The sequence below is a fragment of the Condylostylus longicornis genome, unplaced genomic scaffold (assembly GCF_029603195.1).
Source record: "Condylostylus longicornis isolate FDR11 unplaced genomic scaffold, ASM2960319v2 ptg000040l, whole genome shotgun sequence".
NCBI lineage: Eukaryota > Metazoa > Arthropoda > Insecta > Diptera > Dolichopodidae > Condylostylus > Condylostylus longicornis.
Window position 1 is genome coordinate 1,746,241 of NW_026578009.1, and position 14,206 is coordinate 1,760,446.

Here is a 14,206-nt window from a genome sequence, read left to right on the forward strand (position 1 = left end):
TATTTTTATAACAATAAATTTATAAGAAATTAAAACTATTAATTTTTCATATATAGCTTTAATAGCTTTTACAAATTGAAATCATAATATTATTTGCTTAATCTCAACATAATTAATATATTACTTTAATTCTAAGAAGTTTTTACTCTTAATGAGTTTAAGACACGATTAAAATTGCTACGTATGTAATTTAAAATTAAAAATATTTATTTTAATTTTTATTTTTAACTCTAAAAAAATTTTGTAATTTTGGTTGTCGTATAATGATAGTGGACTTTAAGTAATTTTAAATTTAAACTAAATCTTATGTATGTATTTTTGAATTTATGCGGCAAATGCCTAAACCGTAAAATCATGAAGCTGAAGTGTGTAATATGAAAGACTGAAAAAGCAAAATTTAAATTAAAATTTCGGAATTTATCAGTTTTTTTAAGTCTGACGTGTGGACATTATAATATATAAGAAATAATAAAAGCTATAGAACATTTTTCCCCCAAAATATGATTTTTGAGCTGAAAAAAAAAATCAACCCGATTTTAACAATTTAATAAAATTTAATTACAATATTTCAATTACAAAAAAAAATGTTCAAATTAAAACGTAAACCTCTTCTAAGTTATCTTTCAAGGGAGGCAAGCTATTTTAAAAACAAATTTTTCTAAAGTTAACAGCAGTAACAATTTTCTAGTAAATAATTCAAAAACAATGTATTTTATAGAAGTAATTCAATTCTTAACATAATAGTAATAAGTTAGAATGGTCTACATATTGACATATTGAAAATGTGAATATTTCAAATACTCAATACCTAAGACCTTACGGTGGGTTTGCCACCAGCTTAATTGATCATCTGGCTAACGAAACTGAAATATGATTCTATGAGTGAAAAAGGAACAAAAATATTTAAAGCATATATGTTTTGGAATAAATTGTAAAAGGATTAAATTAAAATTAAATTGCAGAAAAAAATGAAAGAATATGTGAACGAAATTCGTTAACTCCGACGGGTTTGAAACCAATATCAATTTCCAATATATATATTATGTACGTACATATATCACAGCGTTATACTGAAAATAATTATAATTTCTATTTTAAATCACAGAAAGTCATTCAAAAACATCACAACTTTTAATTTACACGTACAGAGAGTGTAAAGGAAATGAAACGTTTAAAGCGACGGCTAATAAAAATGTATTTGCATAAAAAATTAAAAATTTTCTCAATTGGATTGCTGGGGAATAAAAACACACATATATCATAATCATAAAATCATAATGTAAATTTATCGGAATCGTGAAAAAAATAGAATAAACAAAAATTTATTTTGATCTAAGAATTCATAAGTGCATAATTTCGGAGTACTTAAATTTCAGTGTATACTATAAAAGTCAGTGTACAAAATTTGGTTTATGACTTCCACTTCGGATATACGAGTATATATATATATTTTTTTTAAAATAAGAACTTTAAATTTTCGATTTTCTAACCCCACAAGTAAACCTACTTTTTACGCATGTTAAAAGAAAAACTACATACATATGTAAAGTGAAACTCCATTCCGTAACTGTTATTAAATTAAATAGATTTGGAAAGCAAAATTTTCTATTTATGTAAACAAACCATTTTGTGACCGAATAATTAGCATTTTCTAAGGGATTCAACTAACCAATGTTGAGATTGTAAGCAAATTAGTCAAGTTTGTTAGAAAACAAAGTTACATAAAAAATACATAATTATCATTAATTATACATAATTAATAATGATGTTCCTTTTTTCGAATTCAATTTAGTTTAATTCAACTGAAAAGAAGCGATATCGAACCAATTCGTACAACGTTGAATTCCGAAAATATTAATAAAAAAATTGAAATTAAATTGAATCCGCATTTTTTTTTTGAAATTTCTAACCTCAATTTAAATATAAAATATTTGTTATGTTCCATTCTTCAGAGGCATTTAAACTCTAATCGCATAACACTTTAAGTATATAGCGCTTTTAAGTACACAAACCTACATATATTATAAAGAAATACGATAGTTATATTAAGTTTCTCATATATTCAGAAAACTTTGTTATTTCCACATCAAAACATCAGAAGCTATTTCTGTGATTTCTACAACAGAATTTCCGTTTTGATTACTATTGCCTACTCTACTCAGAGGCACTTCGAAAGTTGAGAGTGTTACATTTCTTTAAATGAATTTTTTTAAAACTTTCGCATATATCTACATAGTTTCAATGTAAATCACGATTTTTTTTCATTTCATTAAGTAAGTATATTTATATAATTCTTAACACATTGGCATATCACATTTCATTTTTATGACATATTAGTTCTGTCCAAGATTCTGTCAAATTTAAATTATTCAAAGGAAAAAATCTCAGTACAAAGTTGAGCGACATATGTGACGTGATCAATTTTCTCTCAATGTGTTCAATAATTTTTTACTGTAGAAAAATATTATTGGTTCTAAATTGATATAAAGGAAGTCATATATTAATTATTATTCAAGTAGTTTATAGCGTTACTTTAATACCTGTTGACGTTTTTATTAACTCATACAAAAATACTCAAAGCTCTTCTAGATTTCATACCTAAAACATTCAAATGACTCTTTTCACACGTAAAATTCTCAATTTTTTGAATTTGTCAAAAAATTGAAGGTATAATTTTCTACCAAGGGCAGTGTTGTTAATTTCAACTTGTTTTTCAGTAGCATTTTGTCCTAAAAAAAGTAGTATTGAGAGCTTTAGCGTAGTAATTTGGGGTGATCATTAACACCAAACAAAAAGTAAAGCATTTGACTAAATAGATGCGTAGCAGGAAGTGCATATGTAAAAATTTAATTTTTTTGGTGCAAATGGTTTTATAACAATACAATAATAGAATTTTCATAAACAAATGCAAATAAAGAAATTTTTTTAGTATGAAGACAAAAATGTAGTAAAAATGGCCTTGCAGTAGTATAGTAGTATAGTAGTAGTAGTAATGCCAAAATATAGTAAAATACTACAATTGTAGTGAAATTAACATCACTGACCAGGGGTAGAACTTTATCTTAGAAAACCCTTTTACGAGTATGTTATCAATAATAAGTTTAATCATTGTCTGACCGTATTCGAAAACGTTATTTGCAAAAGTATAGTTGATTAAAATTCTGCATAAATTACAAATTTGTTTTTTAAATAAATTGACTAAACTTAAAATCAAGCTGTTTTATAACATGAAAATGATATTTTGATTGCAGTGAATTTACCAAATTTTAAAGGTTTTCAGTTTTCTCAAACAAATTTCCATCATAAAATTTACAAAACATTTTTTTACTATAAAAATAAAGTAAAGTAAAGTGAATAAAAATGTTAATATTGCCTAAGTACCGCTTCTCTTCATTTACCTTCATATTAAATCTTCTTTCTAGATTTTAATATTTACATATTTTGTTATAATCAAAAGCTTCGTGTAAATAAAATTAGTACGTTCTTTAGGTTGAATCACTACTAAATTATATATTCCCTGAAAGGTTCTTATATGTGAAACTATATATAAAACTAATCTCAGTAAAAAAAAGGGTTATAATCGAATTCCGGCTTATTTTGAATATTTTCTTATCATTTTGTCATTTAAATATCAAATAGGTAAAATAAAAAATTCACACGTTAGTTGTCATTTATATATCATTAATGATTTTAAGCACCGCTTCGGTATATTAAGAATACTTCAACATACTACAGAATAATTAGAAACGCACACAGAGTGAAGTTGTACGCTGAACGTGCCTAATAATAACATTGCTCATATATTGAATAATAAACGCAGAAAAGAACAAATTTTACAATCGTCTAAAATTTTACAATTTTCTAACAGACATAAGTATAACATGAAGATATCGGATGTATAAATACGATAGGAGTTTCAGTTAGTCTTTTTGAAGAAGGTATTTTTGAACATGATGAAACCTTTTACGTAAAGCTGTTAAGTTATTTTTAGCACTTTTCCAAAAAATGTTTGAAAAAAAAGTGCTTATTAGTTTCACTCTGTCCGTATATTTACAAAACTTCTACACCCTTGAAGATATAAACCTGAACTTTAATATGTACATAGATCTTTACTAGAAACTAATTTTCGTAGAACATAATTTTTACATATCTCTTCCCCTCTAAAATTTATACCCCTCAAAACCACAAAAACTTTTTCAACTGTTTACTGTAGTTGAACCATATGTATTTTTCAAATTTTACAAACACAGAAAAATAGTGGGTTGCTTTTTCTATCACGGAATACTATACTTGAACTTTAAAAAAACATAATGGCCGTTAAAATTTACTGTTACATAAAATCCATTTTTTTTCCAATTTTTGATGTTATTTTTCTTCTAGACCCCAGGATATGTAAGCCTGAAATTTTAGTAGCTTTTAGGCACTAACAAATAGTTCATTTCGTTAGAAGAAAACAAAAGACCTGCATATATTATAAAGAATCTAAAGAAGAGGTCCAAGTTCCTAAACCTCAAAATAAAAGCAAGAATCCAAGAAAATTATGCGGCCGCACAAATTTGTATCGCGTTTGTAGCGGCCACTTGTAAATAACACTTTGGTTATTAAAATTTCAGATGGGAATAAAATTGATAAACGGTTTGAATATAAATTACCGTAATCAAATTATAAAATATCAAAAATATCATCAATCTAGTTGAACATCTACTGACTTTTTGAAACGGACCCTTGGTTCCGAAATTTATTTTTCTACTCCAAAATTTCTTTGTAGATTTCAATAAAAAACTTTAAAACTCCACAATTTTAAGAGTTTAACTTTAATTAAAGTTATAAAGCATTTTTGTAAACCAATTTTTTTTTTACATTTAGCTAAATCCCATGCCCCAAAAAATTTTAAGTTTCGGCAATTCATTATTAGAATCTGTTGCAATAAAATATCTAATTTAGACAACTTTGTGTAAAAAAATGCCCTATCAATGATAAAAAAAGAAATTGAAAGCAAAATGCAATGAATGTCATTTTATAATTAAACGAGTTCATGAAATAGATTGAACGCACAAACTGGTAAACAAACAATATAATATAAACTACTATGAATACAAAAAACGTGAAGAATTAAATGTCCCGAGATATTCTACTAAAAATATAATCAATTCGAAATCAATCAATACACAGCGGTGTTCTTCATATTTATTATTTACTTCATAGTTTGAAATATGTATGACAGATTTTCAAAAGATTTTTTTTAATCAAAAAGTCTGAATCATGATCCGATTTAATCCAAGTAACAAGAAGCAATAAATGCGATTGTAATAGTGTCGAGGTTAAAATATATGAAAGCTTTCCCTTTTCAATTAAAGGTGTATAAAAGTATAACCGTCGGTAAATAAGCGAAATTATAGACAGTACGGTTATTTGCAAAAAGTACAATGTGTTACATATTATATCACTACCATTCACTTTAAATGAATGTTATTATATTTTATAGTAATTATCAGAGCGATCAATTGCCTTTAATATTCAAAAACTACATAACAGAGAATATCATATTAAAATTTGTTTTAAACTCTTGATATCTACATTATCATACCTATATAAAGTCACAGTATAACAATATCATTATCTATTAAAAACTTCACGTATTACGCAGAACATGAAAGACCTACATATTTGAATTAAAATGTACATTCCCCTATAAGTATGCAATTTTCATGATATTATAAAGCTATTTTTATACATTTTAAAAAATATCTAGCTAGCTAACAAAATATTTTATTTATTCATAATAAAAAAACAAATTAGAATATAAAAAGCTAAAATTCAAAACAATTTATATAAATAAATAATTATACTTTTGAAACCTTTAACAAGAAATTATACTTTTTGAAACCTTTTTTTCTCTGAATCTTAATTGCAATCTAAATATGATATAATTTTCGTATGATATTGTGTATTTCGCCAAATACAAAATAAAAATCCTCCTTTAATTTCCCATAATTAATTTTTTCGGAATCTAACTGAATAAAATTCCTCTGCTTTTTTTTGGGTTGTTGTATTTTTGCATTTTCTACTTGAGAAATAAAGAAGATTTTTAAATTTTACAAAACAAAATAGAAGAATAGAGATAAGAGATTTTCTTACCAAAGTAATCACATTTCATCAAGGAAACCACAATATTTTAAAATTAATTCAACTAGAAAAAACATTAATTCAAAACAATCAATGTTATTGTTTTATAAGAAAAGGAAAACTAAATAAAGATTTCAATATTACACAGTGTAAATTATAGGTGTATTTAGAATTCCAATTAGTTATTCTCATAAGAAATTAATAATAAAAGTAAAAAAAAATTACACGTTGTATTGTTAATTTGTAATGGGTGTATTTGACTTAAGCTAGAAGAATATGTGATGATCATATGGGTTAAATTTTTATTTAAATTTAAAATTCAATTATTTTATTATTTAAATGTTCACGAACATAATAAACAAACTGTTCTTAAATTTTTTTAATAGAAATTACAACAATATAATTAAATATATCAAAGATATAAAACTATATTCAGGAATTTTATATTTATAAAACATTTAAGTATATTTGTAATTGCAAAAAAAACAAACACATAATTTTTAGTTAATTAAATTTAATTGCATTTTAAACGCATTATAAATACTTATGTTTTCATTACTTTTAAAATTCATTTTGTATAAATTTGTTTTTTTCTCTTTTGTTTAGCCAATTTTGCCAATACATTAAAATTTTATTAATATAATATCAATTTTAATGAAATATTATACAATCACTTTCAATTATATTACTTTATTATTTTTTGTTTCTTCAAAATAAATATTCATTATTTTAATGTCATACTGTGTCTTAACATATAAACTACAATATATGCAAATATATTTAATAAAAAACTAAAAAATATCCTTATTATATTATCCTTTCATTAATGATTTGTACATTTTATTTAAATTATTTTTATACTGTTTCAATTACATTAATTAAAGTTTTCTAAAATTCTATTCAATTTATATTTTCTTTTTTTAATAATTACATATATATACACGTATATATACATATATATATATATATACTATGGTAATATTCACAATATAAACGCACTTTAATAAATAATACTTATAATAAATAAAAAAAAATTAAATTAACAAATTATAATCTTTATTATTATTATTTAAGTTAAAAGGACACACAACTTCCGAAAACACTAGAGTGAAGATGAGTTGAATAACAATGCGAGAGAACAAGATAATAATAATAATAAAGAAAGAACAGAACAGAAACAAGAGAAAATTATAAAAACAACAAAACAAAAAAAGAGAAAACAATAATAATGAAGAAAAATAAAAGAAACAAAAACAAAACATTAAAAAACACCTCCAATGATAATGGATTATAATAAATGCGATTATAATCCTTTATATACATGTATGTATATATATATACATAAGAATGTTTATATGCATACATAAATAAAATTATGTAACTATATTATATTACTATATTTTATCTAGTTTATTTTTTCATATTATATATATATATATATATGAGTAGGTGCGTCTTTATTTATTTATTTATATTATTAAATATAATTTTAATATTATTTGAAACATTTTCTATTTTATTCATTTTAAATAGTTATATTACTATTATATATGTATGTATATATACACACATATAGTACATTTTATTACTACGAGTATTATTCATTTTAATTTTTTTTAATTTTTCCTTTAGAATTTTTATTATTTTTTTGCACACAAAAAAAAAATTCATCACAGAAAGAGAACCAATTTTTATTGTATTTACACTATGTTATACATATGCATATATATATTTATATATATATATATAATTATATTGTATACATATGTACACAAAAAAGGACGATATCCACTCGACACGATTCCGTCAAATAGTATAAGAGGTCTGAACAGTACTGACGAGTACTTCTCAGATGGCTTCTGGATAGCCCTCAAAAAATTAAAAAACAATAAGTATATAGAAAAACAAAAAAAGAAAAACAATTTACAAAAGTTATATATAGAAAAAAAAAAATAAAAAAAAAAAAGTTAAGGATAGACTGGTATTTTCACACACAATACAATAACAATTTATTATTTAACACAATAAAAAAAAAAGTATTGATAATAGATGTACATATGTATGAATAATAATAACAACAAAAAAAAAAACAATGAAAACAGCAAAGAAATTTTTAATGAAAAAACAAAGCAACAATAAAAGTTTTTCATTTTTCTTTTTAATTTTTTTTTTTTTATTTTAAATTGCGAGTAGGTATTTTATGTAATTTTTATTTTTTAAACCATGTTTTTACTTTTATGATTATTCTATAAAAAACATATTTCTATAAAATACATATTGTATACCCATTATGTATACATGTACATATGTAAATGTATATATTACTACATTTGTATATAAGTGTACTACACTCTATGTATTAAAAAATTTTCCAATTTCAATATTTTTTTTTCCAATTTTACGAAAATTTACAAAAATCACAAATTAATTTTTAATTTCAATTTTTTTTTTTTTTTGTATTTTAAAACAAATTAAATTTTATAAACCTTATCACAATGTACACATCATTTGTATATATGTATGTATGTAGTAAATTCATTAAATAAAAGCACAACAAAATAACAAAATTTTTTTAAAAGCCCATTTAAAAATTAATATGACGAAATTCACGACGGATAAAAAATCTTTTCTGTACTATAACCCGAGAATAGTGGGATAAAAACTGGAATTTTTTTTTTACTATCATCTCCATAGTGTTTTTCTGTTTTGTTTTTTAATTCTTTTTTTCTTTACCATCCATAAAAATATTTTTCATTCCACTATATTCAATACATTTATACAATTGGGAAAAAAAACACGCATCTGATTTATTCTTGTTTTTTTTTTTTATTATTATTATTTTTGTATTTCTCTACTACTACCCTATTTGTTTTCATTTGATTGTGTGTGTATATTGTATTTTTTATTTTCTTTTTATTTTCACATACACACATACATAAATACAACCATGTTTTCATTTTTTTTTTTGATTGTTTTTGTGAAAAAGTAATATTAAAATAAAATTTGAAAAATAAAATAATAAAAGTGAGAAACAGAAAGAGAAAAATATTTTTGGCGACGGTAACGAGAAATGGCATAAACAGACAAACAATAAAAATATAAAAACCATAAAATTTTTTTTTTGTTGTTTTCTTTTATCTCATTCTAGACTTTCAAATACAATCAGACATTTTTTTTTTGTGTAAATTTTATTCAAATAAAAAGTATACCAACATATACAAACACAAAGGTATAATTCAGAAAATTAATTTTTATAAAAAAAAAACAAGCAGAAAAAAAATTAAATAAAAAAGCAGCAAAATAATGTGAAAGAGAAGAAAAAAATTTTATTTTATTATTTTTCTTTTTCATTTAAACAAAAAGGTACCATCCCATTCTCTATGTCACACTGTAATACAAAACATATTAGCAATATATTTTTATTTTATATCATGTATATTGTATTCAACGCACAAACACAATAAAAAAAGGAAATAAATAAATAAAAAAAAAAAATTTAATAAAGAAAATAAATATGTATACCGTATTATTTTATATTATTCTATAGATGGCATTGCAATCATTTATCTTACACAAATAAAAAATTTACAAGCACATTTGTGTGTAGGTATATTAAGTAGAATAAATGTACATACATATGTGTTTGTTTGAATTTTACACAAAAATCTTTTATTAAGACAAATTTTAGGAATATATAGGTAAGTGTATGAATGTACTATATACATACAAATTACATTTTTCCCTCTGTATACTTTAGGATATTTTATTTCTAAACAAAATTTTTATAGTAAAAATATTTAACTGTTATATTATACTCGTAGTGATGATAGTTGGCAAAACTATATTATGGGCATACGTAATTCTAATAACTGTTATTACAAACTTGCAAATATATACATATATTTATTTTTTGTAATGCATATTGTAAAATTATTACCCCATTCGAGTATATTATTAGAAAAGAAAAAAAAAAAATAGGCTCATGTGTGTATACACACAAACATAAATCTATGAACAATTTTTTTTTTAAGAATTTTTTTTATTTTATTACACCACTCTTAATTATATATACTTATATTATTATTCTCGCCGTCGAAAATGCTCTCGTATATTGTTATTATCATTGACTTTGTAATAATTTTTTCTAGTGGCTAAATTTGTGAAAAAAATTCTACAAAATATATTTGTAATATTTTGTCAATAGAATATTTTGAATATTATTGAAAAAAAAATTTTTATATTTTTTTTTCATATATGTATAAATTTCCATAATAGTGTTGCTAATTTTGATAGTTCATAAGGTGAAAGTTTTATATATAAAATAAAAATTTTATAACAAAAAAAAAAAGATGTACCTCGAGCACTATACATTTGTAGCGCATAAGCTTTGAGCGCTTCATCTTTATAAGGAACAAACATTTTTACAGAATTCACGAGAGTCTTTAAGATGACACAATATATTCTCTTAAATCGCACTGTATTGTAACCTTATGAAAATTGCCATATAATTTTCTTATTTAAATATTAATTCTATTTAATTATAGTAAGATTGTTAAAAAGTCATTTGAAAACAAATATATTTATTCTCCTACTAAATTCCCACTTGTAATCTATTATAAATCATCTGCCGACATGAAATTTCATTTAACTCATAATTTAAATCAGTAAACATTCTGTTAAAATTTTATTTATTTTTACATACAAATATAAAAAATATTATTTATATACTTAATTACTTTTAAATTAGAATAAAAAACTAAGGTTATATTTTATTTTTCAAAAATTATTTATTTACAATATTAGACGGGACAAAAAACAAGGTCAACAATAGACAAACTGTAATTTAACAAAATAAGAAAAATCCAGTTCTTCTTTTAATTTTCTCCACTTATAATAATCTGTAGGGTAGCTCAAACATTTTACATTCCTTTATAATTAATAATAACAATAAACCATTAATAATTTTCATAATTACTGCGGTTTTCATATTTATTCTAAAAGTAATATGCATTCAAATCAAAATTATAGATATTTTAAATAAGTATTAAAAATTTCCCTCGTAAACAAAAGTAAAAGGGCGTGATTTACAATTAATTTTAACTTTAAATTTAAGCAATTGAAAAACGCTAATTTGGTAAACCAAGAGCTACTTACATAAGTCTGAAAAGTAATTTAATTTAAAGAGCAAAAGCTCTTTTCATTCTTTGTTTGTCATTTTTATTTTTTAAACTATTTCTAATACATGCAACATTATTGTATTTTTCTATGCAATTGCATAGCCATAATCAAAATTTCTAAGGAATATGGTGCATTTATGCATATATATACATATATAGATATAGTTATTCAAAACTGCAAAATATAAGTAATCATATAGCACAATATTATATCTTTAAACACATCTGTGCATAGATACATATTTTCACTTATATACTTGTATATAAGTAAAAATATATAAGTTAGTATAACAGAAAAATTTCAATTTCTTTATCAAAATAATATAATGCGTCTATATATGGGTATTATGATCGTATTTTATGCAAATACTATATATTATATACTTAAAATAATATGCAACAACAACAAAATATAATATACATTTTGTATTGTATTTTAATATTATTGTTATTGTAAAATATAAATTTCAAATCAATTGTGAATAATGATATACAAAAAAATGAAAAGGTTATTTTCAAAAGGCGTGAACTCAAACGAGCCACACACCTATGTATTTTTATATAGGTAATAGGTATCATCGTTTATTGATGCATATAATAAACGTACATTCATATACATATATTTTATACGTTTGGAAATATGTATGTATATGTATATATACTCGTATAGGTATTAAAATTAGATTAAAATTTTTATACAATAACTGAATTTTTTGCTTTTGTTTTCTGTAATTTAAGATAAACAAAAATGTACACTGTTATATTGAAGAAATAATAAAAACAAATTTAATTTCAATGATAATAATTATATTTAATATAAAAGTAAAATGAAAGGGAAAAGAATTGGAATACTTAACAAAAAAAAAAAAAGACAAAATAATAATAATAAATTTTATATAAAATAATATTAAGAGTTATTTGTAAAAACAAATATTTTTATTATTTATGTACAGATGTGTGAATTTGATCTGACAAATACAATTAATACATAATATATTTAAGTATACTTGAATATACATACAAGTCCGCATATTTATATTGTCCATTTAAAACTACGTATATATGCAAATATATAAAATATTTTATACAGTTTTAGTGGTTAATATAAAATAAAAATAGTATATATGTATGCATACACCATTGCATTCATAAAAGATTAACTTTATGTAAAAAAAAACAAGGTTTATAATATGTTAAAGAACTTATGAAATTGGTCGCGTAATATTTAAGGGTATACATATAACATTATAAAGTAATCCAATGTAGTTGATAGTGAATTTTAAATTCAACGCTGTTTCCTATAAAAATTCTATTATGTAAAGGTATAAATAAATTGATAAATTTTAATATTAAAAATAAATAAAGCCATATATACCGGTATAAATATTAAAGGAATTCATCACTATTATATTACTTCATTTATAAATACGTATAAGAATTTATATCAGCGAACTCCTTATAGTACGTACAGGGATTATAGTGAATAATGAAAACTTTTTTTAACCATAAGGAATCATGCCTATCAGTTACTATAACTAGTTAACTTATAAATCATTTTCGTTGATAAAAGCTCAGTATAATTAACAAATCAATTAATTTAGTTTTTCTGTTCATTAACAAATGATGCTTATATAGATTGGTATGTTTATGTGATACCATATATTAATTTTTTATGTAGTGTCAAACAATTAAATTGTTATACGTTTAGAATGTTTAATTTTATTCGTTTATATTTTTTAACATTTTGAAATGTTATATAGGCCTAAAAAGAATGTACACAGGTAATTTTAAGATAATTTTTTATTATTTCATTAAATTATGTATATATACTTTTATATATATATATATATATATATATATATATATATATATACATATATATAATTTGTGTGTACATATAGTATATAATACGTAGCCAGTTTACACATAGTATAGCTCGCATTCGTATATAATGAACATGTGTACCTAAATACTTTTATTAAGAAAAACCAAGGGCTCTTATTATAAACATAAATATGAGAATTTCATTCCTTTTGTTAATCTGTATATATGTATGTTCGTTTTCTTACTTTGTTGATAGTATGAAAATTAAAAAAATAAAAACTTACTAGCTTGTATTATTTATGGTCCCAATTATTTATTTAAATGCTTATATATATAAATATATAACTATATATATATATATATATATATATATATATATATATATATATATATATATATATATATATATATATATATATATATGTATGTACTCGTATGTATATAAGTATATATATTGAACACATATTGTATATTACATAAAAAATTTAAATTTCAATATATACATACATATAAATTCTCTTTTGTACATATATACATACATATATATAAAGTAAATTGATCCGTCGGAAGGTTAAATAAATTGCAATAAAAATCATATAGAAAATAAGTAATCTATGGCAAAAAGAAAAAAAAATACTTTCTTTTATTATTATTTTTGCATAAGCGGAATAAATTCTCTTTAACATCCTCATTTCAAGGGAAAATTTTCCATAAATACATACATACGTATATATATATATATATATATATGTACATTATATAATAGAAATATATATTATGAAATAGAGAATAAAAAAGGTATGTATATGTAAGTATTTTATATAATATATGTACATAAATATAATATTCATTTAAGTAGATATACACACTATACATACATATCTGAAGTTGTACTCATTCTATTTAATATATATGTATGTATATATGTATATATACTTATAAATAAATTTATTATTGATTTATTTTCTTTTTTTTAATATATCAAAGCGATTACTTTTATTTAAATTAAAAAATGAAAGAATAAGACCTAATAAAATTAGACCTACATATAATACAATTATGGTGCACTTCCAAAAACA